Source organism: Rattus norvegicus, chromosome 7 (genome assembly GCF_021556685.1).
Source record: "Rattus norvegicus strain SHRSP/BbbUtx chromosome 7, alternate assembly SHRSP_T2T, whole genome shotgun sequence".
NCBI classification, from domain to species: Eukaryota; Metazoa; Chordata; class Mammalia; order Rodentia; family Muridae; genus Rattus; species Rattus norvegicus.
In genome coordinates this window covers 123,542,468-123,561,404 of record NC_141540.1, presented here as the reverse complement: position 1 = coordinate 123,561,404, position 18,937 = coordinate 123,542,468, and the positions used below count along the sequence as shown (strand labels likewise).

The window sequence follows — 18,937 nt, the reverse complement described above, 5'->3', positions numbered from 1 at the left end:
TCTGCCTGCCCTGCCTGCCTCTGCCTCCTGAGTGCTGGGAGTAAAGGCAGGTGCTACACATCATCCAGCTTAGCTAGTTTCTGTTATTGTGATAAAGCACCACAACCATAAGCAATTTTGAGAGGAAAGGGTTTATTTTATCTTACAGATTATAGTCCATCATCTAGGGAAGTCAAGCCAAGAACTCAAATAGTACAGGAACCTGGAGGCAGGAGCTGATGAATAGGCCGCAGGAGGAATGCTTATCGGCTAGCTCCACCTACCATTTTATAGCATTCAGGATCACTAGTTTAGGGGTAAGATCGCCCACAGTGAACTGTGTCCTCCTGCGTCAATCATAAATTAAAAAAAATATACTCTAGGCTTGCTCATAGGCCAGTATATAGTGGGAGCATATTCCCAAGTGAGGCTCCCTTTTCCAGAATGGTGCTAACTTCTGTCAGGTTGACCTAAAATTAGCCAGCACAATTTGTAAATGTACCTCTTTGTTACTATTTTGAAATAGCTCTCTATAATAGTTCAACAGTCTTCTTCAACTTCACGATTGCTGGGATTATGAGCATGTGCCACCTTACTTGATTTTCAATTACAAGTTTTAAAATGTTTTAAAAATCATTACTTTTAAGCCTAGCATGGTGGTGGACACCTGTAATCTCAGAGTCTGGAACATATGAGTTCTAGGCTAGCTTAGGCTACATGTGACTCCATTTCAAAAAACCAAGTGGAATAAAATAGTAAATTTAAAAACAGCACGATTAGATGGTAGCATGAAGTAAGATAATGCACACTAGCACAACAGAATCCATCAGAAAGTCAGCTTTCTTGTTGACTGAAGTAAGCCGTGTTCTCCATGATCTCTTAGCTCACATTTTTACTGTTTAAAATTAGTGGCTTCTTGTTTAGATAGATGGCTCAGTGGTTAAGAGCACTGACTGCTCTTCCAGAGGTCCTGAGTTCAGTCCCCATCAACCACATGGTGGCTCACAGCCATCTGTAATGGGATCTGATGCCTTCTTCTGGTGTCTGAAGACAGATACAGCATTCTGATATATACATAAAATAAATAAATAAATCTTAAAAAAATATTAGTGGCCTCCAAAGCCTGACAAGACTGCTGCTGCCAGCCAGATCTCGTTGGAGCTTTGACTTAATTTGTGTCTTTTGTTTTTAACTCCAGTAGCTACACTCCAGTAACTACACACACAGGTCACAGTGGCATCTGGTTCTGCTTCTCTCCTCTCTGTCTCCTTTTTACTCTCTCCGTCCCCCATTCTTATAGCTACTTGCTTGTCTTCGCTCCTCCTTCCCTCCCTGTGTATATAACTAGATCTCTAAGGGCAGGCCTCAAGGCCTTCTCATCTGTCACCACAACTGCAGCTTACTGGAGAACAGGTGTAATTATTTCATTTACCTCTTCCCTTAAAACTGTATGGAGTCTCTTTAAACTACAGAATATCATTAGTGTTAAACATCTAGAGAAAGAGTTAACTGCCTTTTCACCAGTGTTTCCTTCCAAATTCTAAGGAATTTTAGGTGAATTTTTCAGTTTTTAATTTTATTGAATATAGTAGTAATCTATAGAGCAGTTATAACAAATTGAAGAACTATACTTTTCCTGCAGCCTGTTTGTTGACTTTTTTAAAAAGATGGTGGAGGTACATTGTAGCAGATTTAAAAGTAAAGCTTAAAAGAAGTAGAGTGTAGTACTTTGGGAAATGCTGCAAGACCATAACACAGATACTGATAAACAAGTCACAGATACACAGACTGGTGTATGCCAAGCCAAATAACTGTGGGCCTAGGTACTGCTTGACCATGAGGGGTGTGACTAACTACAGTGTGTGCTAAAGTTAGGCATGCGTCTCATAGCAGCAATCTGAATCCCTACTAGAAAACCAGCGACAATGCTAGAGTGCTTGAGGGAACTTAAAAGTAAGCTATCTATAAATGTGGTTATAAAGAAAATTTTTTTCATGAGGACTGGTGGTGTCTTCGTGATGTGTCTTCATATATGTCTTCAGTAAAGATATGTTCCTATTAGAGTGCTCACTCAGTAGTCTGTAGTTCCTTGTGTTCTCAGGAGCTCATTCCAAGAATCTCCAAATCACTTTGGTAGAATAGTTTGCATATGGATAAGCTGTTTTCTTCTTTATTTTGTTCATGTAAGGAGACTTAGGTTTGGGAGGGACCAGAGTATGATTTTCAGACGAGTATTGATCTGAACCTTAGGAAATAGCGTTGGTCAACATGTTTATTCTTCAAACAAAAGGAAGGGGATGAAGTAAGTCTACCTTGTACATTAAGTAAAAACATGAAGGGCTGGGACTTATATGCATCAGGATCCTGCTTGCCTGGCTTGTACCAGACCCAGAATTCTATCCCCCCAGCAAACAAAAAAATCATTAATATTCTTGTGAGTTAGCAAATTTTGAGAGTAACTACCAAAGAATGAATAGAGCCTGCCTGGCAATGAAGTTGGTTTTGCTTGATTTATTTTTTTGTAGTACTGGGAATTAAACCCACGGATTCATACTCATACATGCTACACAAGTACTTTCCCACCGAGCTGTATATATCCCTAGTCCAGAATGGAGTTTGTTTATTTGTTTGTTTGTTTGTTTTGGTTTTTGAGACAAGGTCTTTCTACATAGCCCTGATTGTCTAGACCTCACTGTAGATAGTAGACCATGTGAGCCTCAAACTCACACAGAATCTACCTACCTCTGCCTCTCCAGTGCTAAGATTAAAGGTGTGCCCTTCACCCCACCCCTGGCCCTGTTTTTATTTTTTAAGCAAACCTTTTTAGTATATTAGCATTATAATGGAGACTCAAACTAATTAAGATTGTGTGGCATAAAAGTATAGATTAAGGCAAACATTTCCTAGTTCCTCCCCTTCCTCAGTTAATGAAACTGTGAACTCTTAGAGGTTGCATTGGTGCTCTGAGGTAATCCTAATGGCTTTCAGTTTATGGACAGTTGCAAGCCACTAGAGAGATTGTCTCAACACAGGAACCATATGGCCTGCTTTGTGTGTCATGAAGAGCTCAGGAGAGGAAGGAAGGAGCGAGCGGTGAGGAGAAGCGTTGGAATGGGTGAGCATAGTAGCTGATGTTGTCTGAAGATGGAGGAGAAAGGGAATGGGAAAGGACGGACTGGAGGAAGGCTTTAGGATTTACAGTGGGTCAGTTTTATACTAAGCAGATAGGGCAGCTAAAGGTTAGTGAAGGAGTTCAGGGTATAGCTGCTAATGTTAGCTGCTAAAGTTCTCGCTTAGCCAGCAAGTGGTGTGGATGGGAAGACATCACTGATGGAAAGGAGGAGGACGTTTACAGTTGATATGGTGTGGACAGAAGAGAGAACTTGATATGTAAGCAGTTCAGCCCAAAACACAGTCAGCAGTAGGCTTTAGTATAGAATTTTAAAATAAGGACTGATTTTTTTTTACTTAGTTTTCCAAACAAATGTAAAAATAGTAAACTTTAAAAATTAGAAGTCTTCAAGAGAGTGGGGGTGCTATGCCACTCCTGGGAATTTCAGTGGACAACTTTCAGAAGTTTTTTGGTTTTGGTTTTGTTTTTAAACCACATGGGTCCCAGGGATTAAACCCAGGTCATCAGGCTTGGCTTTATCTCACTGAGCCATCTTACCAGCACCAAAATAGTAAAATAGGAATTTTTACTCAAAAGTGAAATAGGAAATCATAAGATCTGTAGAGCAAAATAACTTGTTATTCTAATTATTTCATAAATTAAAACTGGAAGAGGGGAGTAGGAAGGGCAAGTAATTGTTTTTCAGCTGAGCTTGGAGTCACATACTCTGCCCTTGAGGAGGAGGATCAGGAGTTCAAGGCCATGCTTGGTTACATAGCAAACTTGAAGCTAGAGTGAACAAAAAAAGTGAACAAAACTGGCTCTTTGGGGTTTCTTTTATAACTTCTCAAGATAGCTCACAGTATACTATTAGGGAACTGAGGTGAATCAGTGATATTATGGGCCAAAACACCCCTCTCTGTTTTGCATAGTAGCAACCATTTCCCAGCGCTCCTAGACTGCAGCTTGGAGCCTTTGCACATGGAACTGAAAGTGCATGCGTTACTGTTCAGTCAGGCGGGCTTTGAAGGGGGGGTCGATGCTGTGGATGCACGCTCTCTCCGAGGGCCTGACATAATTCCAATAACAGGAAATGGAGATGTGGGAAATGCAAGAGAAGACTGCGCCTGATACAGTGATGGCATAGGGTCATGTTACTTCTGATTCTGAAGTAAGCCAGGTTTGGTAGAGTTACTCGGGCTGTCTACATTTAGGATCTGATGCTTAATTAGAAAATATTGGCACATACTGTCAAGAAATGAATAAGGAGAACTTAAGAACTGCCTCATAGTTTGTGCAGATGCACGAATTTCTAGTTCAACTTGAATCTCAAAAGATAAAGATCCCTTAGATAGAAGTGGGACCCACCACTCCACTGGCACTAAATCTCTCTTGAAATGTTTTGTCAAAAGGGCAAAGGGAAATAAATGCTAGTAGAAGGAAATGCTTTCTCTTAAACGCTATTTTTTCAATAGGTCTCAGGCATGGCCCATTGTGACTGAATCTGTGGAGGCATCTGGACATTTTTAGACTGAAAATTCTGAAATTTTGGTTCATATGTAAGGCCCCTGTTCTGAGTAAAAGTTACTCAGCTTGTATAAAACTATCTTAGAATGCTTTAGCAGGTAATAATTAAGAAAGCGATAATTGCTAGGTGATTCCCTTTGTTGAATTCAGTAGAGATTCCAGGTGAAGAAATAAAAATACACTAATAACTCTGAAAAGGTGGCCCCTTAAAATTTGAAATCTCTTTGTCACTGGGAAACTTGGCACCTCCCATTTTAGAAAGCAGGCCTGGATGCATAAGTTTGCCTTTATTCCTAAAAAGCACATTGAAGGTGAGACTTGGGGGCATATGGATATAATCCTAGCCCTTGGCAGACTAAGGCAAAAGAATCGTGATTTTGAAGGTAGCCTGGGTTATATAATGAGAACTTGTCTTAAAAATATTAATATGCCACGCAGATACATTGACCTCAGCTCACCTGATTCCTTGCCCCCACTTCCTGGCAGCAAGTGCTGTTTGGAATTCACGTTTTAATAATACCTGTTATACATACGTTTAGTTGGCCCTCCATCCAGTATTAATCTTAACTCCTTGTTCTTGCTATTGGCTTTGAAGTGTAGTATGTCAGGGCCTTGCTATAAGTCTGCTCCTGTGCAGGCTTTCTTCTTGTTTATTGTCTGTCTTTTGGGGAACAGTTGAGTCCAACGTTGCTGATGACAGAGGCAGCAAGCTGCCATGTTGAGAGCATTTCCTGTGAAAGAGGTTGACCTCTTAACACCCTGAGCTCAAGCTCGAGATCTGCAGTCCAGCTTGACTGCAGTTGCTAGTGTACCATGGTTTCCTACCCCACCATTCAGAAGCCTGGAGACTTAAACTCCTCTCTCATCCACACATTACGTTCTATGGATTAATGTTTCCTACATAACTCATAGCTTTATATCTCATGCCTCTAGTCACCCTCTTGGCTCAAACCTTCATCTTTCTATCAGAATGACGTCTTCACTGGTTTCTTTGTATTGTATTTGACTGCATCAATCCATTCTCCATGCCCAGCAGGATTTTTTCCTTTTTTTGTTGGTTGGTTTTTAAGATGTGTGTGGTATGTGTGGAGGTATCTGTAGATGTTAGTTAGCTCATCACTCTGCCTGTTTTCAGGGTCTCTTCTTGAACCTGGGGCTTATGTTTTGGTTAGGTTGGAAGCCAGCCAGTTCCATTGATCCTCTTGTTTCCATCTTCCTTGGCACTGGGGACATAGGCATTTGTGGGGCTCACTCAGTTTGTTATGTGAGTGTTGGGATCTAAACTTCAGTTCTCATATATGCAAAAGATTTGCTTTTAACTGCTGAGCTGGTTTTTCCACCTCTGAGGTGATCTTGCTGAAACCTAGGTATGTGTTCAGTAGCACCAAATACTTAGTTTATCCACCCAGCATTTAATCAGCATCCATTATGTACCAGTAATAAATCAGTTCAAGTAAGTGAATTGAAGCCGTGTGATGAAGACTGATGTATGGCTGCCTTAGATTGGGTCCAGGCAAAGGTTTTCTGAGAATATGAGAGGAGAATGATGGGAAGAGTCAGCCTTGGGATCTGAGATACTTTCCGTAGAGGGAATGATTGGCACCATAGGCTCTCAGGAGGGTTGGAGCTTGGCAGATTAGGGAACAGGAGGATATGGATATGCAGCACAGTTGGCTCAAATGAGAGTGCAGTGAGGTGATGTCGTATGCAGCACCATTCCTTACGACAGAGTACTGAAGGAGGAACAGTTGGTAAGGGGACAAGGATTTATATCTTGTCTCTGTTAATTAGTTCTAAGATACTTCTTAGTTAAGTGCGGAAAATTCCAGTTCAGGAGTTTCTAATGGATGGTTTCCTAATTTTTTTCAACTCAGTGACATTGTAGCTTAGTTTAGGTCAGCACCTGTGTAAATGCTGTGATGCCATGGTCCCCGGATGCTGTGAGTTTATGTAAAACTGCAAGAAGCTCACCTGAATTGGGAAGGATGTTGGGAAGGGCATCAGGCCTAGAGTCCTACTGCACCCAGGCCCACTGCTGTTGGAGTGACTTAAGTAGCTAGAACATTAATTGGCAGGAGAACTCGACATACATCGAGATACACAGCCTCCTGCGAACCCAGGCTCTTTCACTGTACCCTCAGAAGCTTGTCATCTACCAAGAATATGCTCTTGGCTTTTAATCTGTCCAGCCTCTTCTCCTGGCTTTCTCACTGTCACTGCCTTCCTCTCCCCCTTATCTATTGGGCAGAAGCAGAGTCTTCAGCAGTTAGCCTGTGTGCCACACCCTCTTCAGGAGCAGTGTGCTCCTTCCCTCACTGTGACACCTTAGTCTAGGTCGCCTAAGAGCCCGTAATTGAAGAACATGATGCATTAGCAGGCATGGCTTGTTTTTTTTCCCCTTCTTTCCTCTCTCCTTTCTTCCTCTGTCCCATTATGATTGTTGGTAGGTATCTTTGTAAAGTTGCTTCCAGACCTATATTATCCCACCTCTTAGTAAAAAGGGGAGGGAACTATTAAGGTGATTATGGATAAGATCTTACAATTCAATTCCAAAGATCACATTCAAGCCTTTCTAGATTAGCTCTAGAAAACTGTCCAGACACACACGCTGTGGTACTTCCTCACCAGTAAGTACCAAGTGTGGCTGGCCCTCGGCTCCTTGAATTTGGATCTCTTTGTTCATAGGTATATTTTTAGTTTTGACAGTTTAACTATTTTCATCCTCTACTTGTTTTTTGTTTTTAAATCCCATTTCTAAAAGAGAACCCATACAATGGCACCATCTTATTGTAGCATTGATTCTGCCGCCAAGGGCCACAGAAGGAGGGAGCACAAAGGCCCTGGGGTTTACTAATAGTTTTTGAAGACACCAGAAGAATTTGTTAGGCAGTGAGTAATTATAGAACATTAGAGATTTCTGATTAGCCTTCTTCCAAACATTCTTCTAGGAATTGATTTTTTTTTGGGAAAATGGTATCTTATAGCCTCTTAACCTACTTCTTATCCTGAAAAATAGTACAAGAACTACCCTTTTAGGTTGTGGATGAATGAGATTTGTCTCAACAGTGAGTAGACGCTAAAATGCTAAACACGAGAGCCAGGCATGGAGGCATACATTTATAATCCCAGTACTTAGACTGAAGCAGAAGACATAGTAGATGCCGGGCTAGCCTGAGCTGATTTGTTCCAGGCCAGCCTGGGCTACAAGTGAGGCCAGTTTAAAAAACAAAACAAATAGGGTAACTCAGTAAAATGCTTGCTATGCAACATAGCATGGGGACTTGACTTTGGATGTTCAGCACCCACATAAAAAAGCGAGGTGTAGCCGAGTGTGCCTGTAATCCCAATGCTGGAGAGGCAGAAACAGGCTGATGTCAGATGCTTGCTGGCCAACCAGTCTAGCAGAATTAGTATGCTCCAGGTTTAGCAAGAGACTTTATTTTTTAAAAAAAAAGTTGGAGAAGGGCTGGAGAGACGGCTCACTGGGTTAAAGTACCGTCTGTTCTTCTAGAGGATTCCCACAAGGCTGCTCACAAGTATCTGTACCTCCACTCTCCGAGGACCAGATGTCCATCCCACCCCCAAAAGAAATAGATGGAGAAAAACACACTGGATGTTGACCTTTGGCCCAGTACATGCATGTGTGTGCAAACAAACGTATCTATCATACATACAAATGAAAGAAACAAAATAAATGGAGGTAGGAGAGAAACATTTCTAACCTTGTCACATTACTTGGAAGTTTCCATTTTCTTCACTTGTTAAAGTACCTTGACTTCTCAATTCTTCCTGGGAGACACTAAATCAGGATGAAGTATAATGGACTGAACCTGTAGTCATTACCCTTGGAGCTGGCAGTCTCCCAGTGTTGTATCCATAGTCTGCGTTTGTAACTCACCTTTTACTTCAGGCAGGGCAGCTACAAGTGACCAAATCATCCTTTGAGAAAATGAGGTGTCATTTCAGAGAACTCAGTGTTGGTGGTTTGGTCACACACCTGGTACCAAAGTGCTCTTAAAGATCTGGACCAAGCAGCTTTGCCTTGCAGTACAAGTCACCAGGAGTAAGAATGCCTGTGGGAGTCAGAATGACCTGAAATGTATAGAGTGTGACCTTTTCTAATGCCTGGCTAGGACAGTGGTTCACCTTAGGGTGTGGGCAATTTCACTGAGAGTAACTTAAATATGCTACCATTTCCATATGGTTGGTTATCCCCCAATATTTCAGTGTTGAAATTTAATTCCAACTGTGCAGTATAAGGATGATAGAAACGTAATGCATATAAGTTATTTAAGTGTGGGTCTTTTAGGAGATGAGGCCGTAGAATGATCCTCCATGATTAGAATCCTGGTAGCTTTATGCATTTCCAAAGCCCTAAGCATAAGCAAATTCCTTTCTGCTAGATAGGACAGCTTTGCCTGGCAGGACCTTGACCTATGAAGTCTTAGTTATTCAATTGAAAGTTTACATAGATGAGAGTGTTGGGGAGACAGACAGAGGCCTGAGCAAGAAATGGTGAGTTAAATGCAATATAAGTGCACAGAGAGTCAGTGAAAAATAAAGGTTCTTAGTGCAAAAGGTTGGGCCCATCTTTGGAGAATTGTGTTTTAGCAGTATCTTCACTGGTTAGAAATCTGTTAGATGTGTCTGATTATGGCAGATACTATGTCAAATCATAGAGATTTTTATTTGGGTGCCTCACAGATTAGCAGTTTCATTTTTGGTTTCCTGTGTATGTACTGAGCTCACAGATGGTCTGAGCCCTAGAGAGAAGCAGTGCTATAAAGAGTCACTTCCATAGTTAGTGATTTTAGCCAAAGGATGGCCTGTTAGCTTCACAAAGCACAAAATGTAACCATTCTTTTTATCAAGTCAGTATACTGTTTGACAACCAGTAAAATAAAAATATGCAGCTTAGAAGTCAAGATTTTAAGCTCTGTAAAGATGCACTTCTACACTTCTGAAGATGTTGCCCTCTCCCCATCACTGGGCTGCTGCAGGTTTCTGCTCCTGCTGGGTTCAGCCTTTTCTCAGGTTTGCAGAGGAAAAGTACTTATTTACTTCCTTAAGCCTAGTCCCCTATCAGCACTCAGAACCCCTCCTTTCTAACCTCTTAACATAAATCCCTTTTCTTAACATGGAAACAATTTCCTGAGAGAAAACATTTGCAGGAAATTTGTGTGATTTTCTTCTTGGACTGAAAAAGAAACCCTCTGGTTAAAATTATTTTAACAAAGTCTATACACCTGTAAGATAAAATACAAAGGGATTAAGAAACAAGCAGCTGGACAGCCCACAGAACCATCACAGTGCATGCAGCCCGTTACTGACATGTAATAGCCACGGTTCTGACAGTGAATTAGCATAAGAATATGGGTGTACTCTGTGCAGGAGAAACACTATTAAAGCAAGCCTTGTGAGTAATGTTTTAATACCTAGAAGAAATGGGGAATGGGTTTTAACTTAAATTGTTCCAAGTGGATGAATTTTGTTTGTGAAATTGCTTTAGATTGCTCTGTTTGTCTTCTTAAATGATTATTGCTGATTCCGAAGACTAAAACTGCAGAGAACTGGAGTTAGGGAATTGCAGAGCATTTAGAACCCACAGCAAGTGGCCAGTACCCATGCCTGCTATAGACAGTTGACGTGCAGCTCTGTGTGGTAGTTAGGAGCTTTTCCCTTATGGATAACTTAACTTGTTAGGCTCCTTTACTGCTACCCCACCTTAGTGTCACGTTCATCATCTTCTGTAGTGTTCACACTAAAGCAAGATGACTGAGCATACGGAAAGATGCTGTGCTGGAAATGTTTAGCAAGTACCCTCCTGTCTAACCTGGTCTCCCCCTGCTGAAATAACAAAGTAACAGAAAATGACTAGAAATGCCACTGTTCAAGTTTTTGTTGCTTTTATAGAGTATCCTAGGAGTGTTCTATATGCTCGCTCACACCCCCTTTCTTTCTCTCTAAGTAAAGCTTTTGGCCTTCTTTGTAATAACATGTTCAGGGCATTTCGTTTTCTCCCTTAACCAGTATCCTTATATAAGGCCCTCTTCACATTTCTCAGCTGGATATTTATCCCCATGTTACTGACTTAAAGACAGACAGACACACACATCAGTTTTTCAAAGTCAGAGAGATGCTGAGCAGGCCAGCTTGGTCTACAGAGCAAGTTCCAGGACAGCCAAGGCGAGAGAGAGAGAGAGAGAGAGAGAGAGAGAGAGAGAGAGAGAGAAAGAGAAACAAAGAAGCACCAGTGTGGTCTTCTTACCCCTTTTGTTTGCTACATGGTAAATACATGTGTATTATAAATATATTCTGATCTGATCAAGGTTGTAGCTATTGTAGCTAGTTCTGCTATCCCGGCAGGTGAAGCATAGAAAATTTGGAAAGATGAAGGAAAAAAAGCCTTCAAACTTGACTGAAAAAATTCTGACCTCACTGTAAACTGAAGGTAGGCCATACCCATGGACACAGAAAATAAGAACACTTGCCCTCCTCTTGGACCAGAGTGGAGGCCAGGAACTGCCCAGAGTAGCTGTACTCTCAACACTTGAATTTTGATCCCATATTTTACGTTATTTCTGGAGCCAGCTATACCCCACAACTGCCACTCCCTTAGCCAGAGGTACTGTGGCAGTTTTGTAATGTAGCTTGAAAGGTGTTCCCAGTAGCACAACTTTTTTGGTTATATATCCTAGTGGCCTTGAGTAGCCTGCCCTTTCATGTTGGGCATATAGGCATGTGCCACTTTACCCAGAACCACTTTTTTCCCTTTGAAATAATTTACATGTGTTTATATGTGTACCCGGAGAATGTGTGCTGTGGTACACATGTGGGATTGAGGACAGCCTGTAGAAGTCATCTGCTCTCTCCTTCATGTGGACCTACTTTTTGATGGGAGGTCTTATGGGAGTAAGAATGGACAGATTTTTTGAGAGATTATTTCTATCTTTGGGAACTTTGTGATGTATATGGTTATTCATCCTTCCTTCCTTCCTTCCTTCCTTCCTTCCTTTCTTTCTTTCTTTCTTTCTTTCTTTCTTTCTTTCTTTCTTTCTTTCTTTCTTTCTTTCTTTCTTTCTTTTTTTCCTTTTTTCTTTTTTTCAGAGCTGGGGACCGAACCCAGGGCCTTGCGCTTGCTAGGCAAGCGCTCTACCACTGAGCTAAATCCCCAACCCCTATTTTTTCTTTCTTTTTCCTTTCTTTTTTCTTTTTTGGCCTTTTCAGACAGTGTGTCTTGCTTTCTAAGTCATCTGGCCAAACTTGAAATCCTTCTGCTCTTAGTTCAGGCTTACATGTGAGCCACCATGACGGATGTAGCCCAGGTGGTCAGGCTGGCTCAGTAAGCCCTTCTCACGTGGTCAGTGTTTTTGGACTCCTGCTAATTCTTTCATTTGTTATGTGTTCCTATGTATTTCAGTCTCCGTTTAAACATCTTCAAATGCAAAATGCTTCAAGAGACTTTAAAAAAAAGTATTGCTCAACTTGAAGACCTGAGACAGGAGTTCAGTGAGAGTAAAGGAGCCAGGGGTGTGCAGTGAGGCCGGCAGGACTAGACTCTTCAGCCTTCGAAAGGGGATGCAGAGATGCAGACAGCTGCCTCACTCACTTATAAAAGACTGTAGGGCTGGGGATTTAGCTCAGTGGTAGAGTCCTTACCTAGGAAGCGCAAGGCCCTGGGTTCGGTCCCCAGCTCCGAAAAAAAAAAAGACTGTAAGGAAAGCAACAGGCCCCACAGTCTGCTTTTTTTTTAGGCCTTGGTCTAAGTGGAAAAAATATGGTAATAAGTAAATGACTTAATCTGCCTTAATTTAATAGACTGTTAGATGTTTACTGTACCCCAGTTTTGACATTAGTAGGTGCTAAGAATATAATACATATACAAAGATATTTCATGTTTTTTTTATAAATTATAACTATATTTTTTGTAGTTTGTAAGATTCTTTTACAGTGATTTTACACAACTTTATGAGGAAAGTAAAACCAAGTATCCCCGTTTTATAAGAGTAAGGTTGTTATGATGGCTTTTGGCCCTCAGTCTTTTGTTCACTAGACCTATGCTGATTTGGACCTAGGTAACAGTCAAATTAGACCAACCATGTTTAGTCTAACATGTCAATCAAACCCGGAAACTTTGTGTTAAGTACAAAAGTAGGCTTTAACCAGTGTGTGCTGCTAACATTACTGCTAGCTGACTTCTTGTACTGAACAACTTTTGAGGCGCAAATTTAATGAATTCAGGCTTTGCAGTTGACACTTGCAGAACAGCTGTGGGACATGAGTACTTCTAGTACATCTGTGCACCTGTTGGAGCGATAAATCAATGAGCCTGGGAAGAAAGAACTCCGGGCTGTGAAGACAATCAGTGTATGCTGCTGCTGCTGCTGCTGCTCCGCTCCCCTCCCCTCCCCTCCCCTCCCCTTCCTCTCTCTCTCTCTCTTTCTTTCTTTCTTTCTTTTCTTTCTTTCTTTCTTTCTTTCTTTCTTTCTTTCTTTCTTTCTTTCTAAGATTTATTCTTTCTTTCTTTCTTTTTAAGATTTATCTAATTTATAATGTGGATACACTGTCACAGTCAGATCCCATTACAGTGGTTGTGAGCCACCATGTGGTTGCTGGAAATTGAATTCAGGACCTCTGGACAACCAGTTCGAGCTCTTAACTGCTGAGACATCTCTCCAGCCCTCAGGGTATGGTTCTAGGGCTGGCACAAGTGCCATCCTCCAAGACAAACCAAGCTGTGTTCCCAGATAAGAACTTTGATAGAGAAACCTCAGGAGAGTAGTATCTTGCTCTAAGAAAAGACTAAGGCTTTAGACTAAGACTGAGACTGTCCTGCCAACACTTTAAAGCCCTCTGGAAAGAAAGTAGCTGGGATAAAAAGTTGCCATGGCCATAAAGGGTAGTGTGAGGGAGACCATGTTGCAGTCATGTAGCAGGAGCACATAGTGAGATTCACAGATGTTCCTGCCCTAGATATAGAAGGTATAATTAAGAGAGAATAAATTTCTTATTGCTAGCAAAAACCAAATACTTTCCCCACATTTCCCCAAGCATTAGCTTTTGACAAATGGTAGAACAGTCAGCTCCGCTAGCTTGCTTCAAGGCTCTAATGTGTATTGCTTGCATTCTCCCCATCAGCTATATTTCAGTGTGCCTGTCCAGGGGTGCTGGAGTAGATACTGTGAATATGGACAGAAGAGTGCAGGGCTGAAAGCTAGGGTGCAAGTCTGAAAGGCTTGCTCAGAGTCGATCTATCGATTGGATTGACGCACTGACCAACTGCTGCAGTGCTTGAGGCTGCTCAGAGGCGTGCGTCCGTTCGTTCACTAAGCAGCATGATTATCCCAGGTCACTGTCAGCTCTCAAGGAAGTGCTGTTGTGGAGTGAAGAGTCATAGAGTATTCTTCCTTCTGCCTCCCTCAGATGAGGAGAAGATGGCTCCTAGTCCGTTCAGCCACTGTAGTTTGCTACTTCAAGTCACCGAACCCTGTTTCTAGACTGTGACAGGCACTTGTGAAAGGCCAGGCTGCATGAATGTCTTCTTAAATCTGCCCAGAAACTAAGACATTTTATAATTTATTGACAAGGTTTCTGGTGCCTAAAAATATAAGGGGTGTGTGTGTGTGTGTGTGTTTATGTATTTGTGTATTTGTGTGTGTGTTTGTGTGTGTGTGAGACAGAGAGTTGCTTGAAAATAATTTTTACTCTTTTTCTATTAAAAGAAAATTAAAATTTTCCTTTCTTCATCAGTTTAAGCTAATATATGTTTGAAAAAAGCATCTTGGTGTGGTGACAACATGCCTATAATCTTAGTATCTGTAAGAGGCAGGTGGACCTTTATGAATTTGAGATCAGTCTGACCTACATAGCAAGTTCCAGGCCATGCCAAGGCTATAAAAAAGGGGGGAGGGGGAGGAAAGAAATTAAATTCAAGACTAGTCTGAGCTATATGAGACCCTGTCTCAAAAAAAAATTTAAAAAAGCAGAAGAAAAACATGTATCAAGATTTAAAATCATAATGTAGTCTGCACTTAGCCTGCATTGTCTGGGTACTGCCACTGCTTTGCCTGCTCCTCACCCTTCCTAAGTCAAGGACATTTGCTGTGCAGGGACTTAGCATTATTATAGTATATTACAGTATGGGACAAGTGAAGGTAAATGTTTTTCTTCAGGTAAAACAAGGAGTAAAAATTGAATTGGAAATTATACTGGCTAACGTATAAGTTTGGGTATAGAGTGGACAAGTGGAGAGTTTAGAGAGAGGTTTTTATATTTCTTTGTTAGTTGGCACATAGGAGGCACATTGATTGATTGATTGATTGATTGATTGGAGTTTCTCTTGTTTGATTGTTTTGTTACATAGACCAGGCTAGCCTGGAACCCAGAGCTCCACCAAGCTACATCATGAGTGCTGGGATTAAAAGCATTATTAGTTCTTGTAAAATGTGGGATGGTTAAATGAATTGGCGGAACTGAGAGAAGCATGGCAGGGTGAGGAGTGTTGAACTTGTAGGTAGTAGAAAAAAGCTACAGTTCTATATTCTTTGCTTTAGTTTCTGCTTCTTCAACTAGAAAAAAAAAATTGAGAACAGACTCACTGTGCCACCTTTAGGGACCTTGCGATAGCAAAGCTGACTTCATCAAAAGGAAATGCAATTGTAGTGTTTCCCATGAGGGAGAAATTTGTTGCATTAAAGAATGTAAGAGAAAAATGAGCAGTCACTTCTGTGTCACTGCAAGCTTCTCAGAAATTCCTTGCCATGACTTCCTTGCCATGACATATCACGTGCCTGTTACCTACAAGTCCAATGTGAGCCCCACTGGCTGGATTCAGTTGTTAGCTGTGCTCTCTTCTACTGGAAGCTTAGGGATGATTTTTGTCTGCCTGCCTTTTTTGAGGTCTGACTACTTGCAGTCTTTGGCTTGTGGCCCTTTCTCCCATCGCCAGAGTCAGCAGCAGTCTTGCACACGAGCCTGCTCCCACTTCCACATCTCCCTGAAGCCCATAGCTCTCCTCACTATGAGAAGATCTTTGTTTTTATCAGTGTATTGGAAATAGATCCATAACCAGGTGATGAGCACACTGTCCCCATTTTGAGACTTATTACCTCTGGAAAAGTATTAAAAGTCACTGACACTGGGGACTCTGAGGAATATCAATGGAGGCTTCAGTTCTGCCTTTGCACCCATAATCTTTGATTGCTGGATAGGGTATATAGAAGTCTAGTGGAGAAAACATGGTTCTAGCCTGTCATTGTAATAATTTCATGGGTCTATGTTACAAGTTAAGGAGTTGTACGGTTGCTTAGAGGATTTGCCCTTCTAGCTTAGCTCTTTCTGGTGTTCCCTGGTCTCCAGATTACAGCTGTGTAAAGCACTGCACTAAACCATCTATAAGGTGCTTTCTTGGAGGTCCTTATAACCCTCTAGGGCCTGTTCTTTTGAGTGCAATGTAGTCAGCTTTATTGCACTTTTAAAAATGTTATCTGTATGAATGTTTTGGCTGCATGCGTGTGTATGTACCACATTACTGCCTGGTGCCCCAAGAAGTCAGAAGAAGGTATTAATCACCTGGAACTCTGGATCTGGTGTTAGAAAATGGTTGTGGGCCACGAAACTTGGGTCCTCTGGAAGAGTCAACTGTTCTTGCCCACCAACCCACCTCTCCAGCTCCATATCACGCCTTTAGCTGGAAGAAGCAGGTTGCTTTCAGAGGTCCTACAAAGGACAGAGCAACTGGTGTTGAAGTAGGAAGGGGACAGGCATCCATGTTCCAGCCCCTTGTTTTCTCTGCTTTCATTTGTAAATGAGTGATAACAAGGCTGCTTTATGGGTGATTATTCACTTTTTGGTCTGTAGGACATGTGTAGTGTGTAGTTATCTTGGGTGACATAACTGGTTCTGATCCAGCCACTATTTTAAGTCTGGATTGATGCATCCAATACTGACCATTTCTGTGAGGTGAGCACTGTTAGTACCGTCCTTAAGGGTGGGTTCAATGAAGGTTAGGAAATTGGCAGGTCAGACATAGCAAGGCAGTGGGAGAGTCACTTACAAAGTAGTTAATTTAGATTGTAGAGTCTGTGCACTTAACCCTTCCTTGCTCAACACGTCAGATAATAGTCTCTTTCTGTATCAGTTATGGAATGTTGACTATAAGTTGTGAAAGTAATTGAAAAAGCAGAAGAGAGAGAACGAGTATGCATGCATACATGTGCTCATCTGTCTGAATGTCTTTCTGTCTGTGTTGTCCTGTAAAAGTCTGGATATGGGCATTTCTTGGGTTGGTTGGGTTAGTGCTCAACAGTGTCACAATAAGTCCAAGTCTTTCATCTTCCCACTCTGTTGTCCCTGCAGATGGACTGGCTTTGTCAGGATTGGCTTGTGTTATTGATTAGATGGCTGTTACAGATCCTGTTGTTTGTACTCAAGGGAGGCTGAGCAAGATGGTCTGGTTTTCTGCTTGGTTGGTTGGTTGGTTGGTTGGTTGGTTGGTTGGTTGGTTGATTTTGTTTTTGAGACAGGGTCTTACTGCGTATCCCTGACTGTTCTGGAACTCACTGTGTAGACCAGTGAACTGAAATTTCATGCTCACCTGAAATTCAGAGATCTGCCTGCCTCTGCCTCCAGAACGTTGCTATTTTCATCTTGTCCATATTTAATGGCAAAACTTTGGCAGAAGCCCCTTTGCTTGTAGACTATCTAGAGTTCTTGATGCACCCATTTTCATGACTATCATGAACTGATATTCATCCTCTAAGATGGAGAGGGCCTGAAACTGAAACCCTCAGGATAAATGGTTACTTGGGTACCTTGTGTAAGAAAGGTAGATTAGTAGGAACGGCTGAAGTCTTGCCACTGATAGATCGGCTGTCTTCTGTTTCCTTGGTTTGGTGATAAGGCCTTTTTTTCTGAAGGAGGCATAGACCATAGATAACCTGGAGATTCTATAAGTGCTCTTAACTGTCCTTGGTTTACTCCAGGCTAAGTGATCTTTGCTTCCTTCTCATTTACTGCTTATTGACACCCAAAAGGATCTTGGTGTTCTGAAAGGGAGGCATTTGTCTCCGAGAGACATTCTTACCTGTGACCTAATGCTAGGTCCTGCCCCTCTGATACTTTACTTATCCAACCTGTCCACTGGACATGTGCAGGTGCTACCATGTGAATGCCCTACTCCATATTCGTAGCTATTTCATCCTGACAGCGTGGTGAACAGTTAAGCTCCACGGTTGCCAGTGTTCTGGGAGCTTAGCCAGCTCAGAAGTAAGGGTTTAAGGAGCACACATATTTTATTTTTCATAGAAGCAGGAACAAACACCTACTATGTCTTCTGGTTAGCTTTCCTACTGGGTCATGGCCACACCCAGGAAACCTGAATAATCTGCATCTTTCCTTAGTAGGGCCACATGTGGTGTGTTTTGATAATGTTAATAGTATAGAGTGTGAGCCACATCAAGGTGACAACAGAAGTGTGCCCTTCGTTAAGAGTATCTGACCATATAAGGAGGAGCACTGCAATCAGAGAGTAGTGTATCATATAAGGAGGAGCACTGCAATCAGAGAATAGTGTACCATATAAGGAGGAGCACTGCAATCAGAGAATAGTGTATCATATAAGGAGGAGCACTGCAATCAGAGAGTAGTGTATCATATAAGGAGGAGCACTGCAATCAGAGAGTATCTGACCATATAAGGAGGAGCACTGCAATCAGAGAGTAGTGTACCATATAAGGAGGAGCACTGCAATCAGAGAGTAGTGTATCACTTGGCCAGAAACTCGCGGCAGCTTTTCTAGTATATTTAAAATAGTATTCATGTACAAAAATAGCATTTACATACAGGAACCCATATTTTCTGGAAAGAAAAATATACTTGTATTGGGCATTTGAGATAAGTGGATCAAAATTAAAAATAAAAATCTTATAAATATAAAAGCTAGAAACCAAATCCCACTTTCAATTATAAAAGGTTTCTATATGTGTATGTATATATCTACCTTAACTCTCCTCCTACACAAGATTTCTATGGTAGAAATAGAAGTAGGATCTACAGACAGCACATGATAGCAGGAAGAAATTTCAGTAGATCAGGGAGTGGGTAAAATAGGCAGGTTTGGGCACCATACCCACGGATGTGTCTGCCACATAAGAGTGTCACTTGCCCTGGTGTGTTTTGTTTGATTTGAGGTCATTCATGAGGCTTAGCCTTAAAACAGTCTGCTGGGTCTCTTCCATTGTGTGGTCAGCAAGTGGTGGTGAGAGATCTACCAACCTATCCTACCACCACCGATCCCTCCAACCACAAAGGCCATGCTGA

General features: G+C 41.6%; 1 protein-coding gene across 6 annotated transcripts in view; it reads left to right on the top strand.

Moving 5' to 3' along the window:
* Tcf20 (transcription factor 20) overlaps positions 1 to 18,937 on the top strand; it is a gene marked incomplete at its 5' end in the record, with an annotated part of 150,508 nt that overhangs the window by 116,505 nt on the left and 15,066 nt on the right.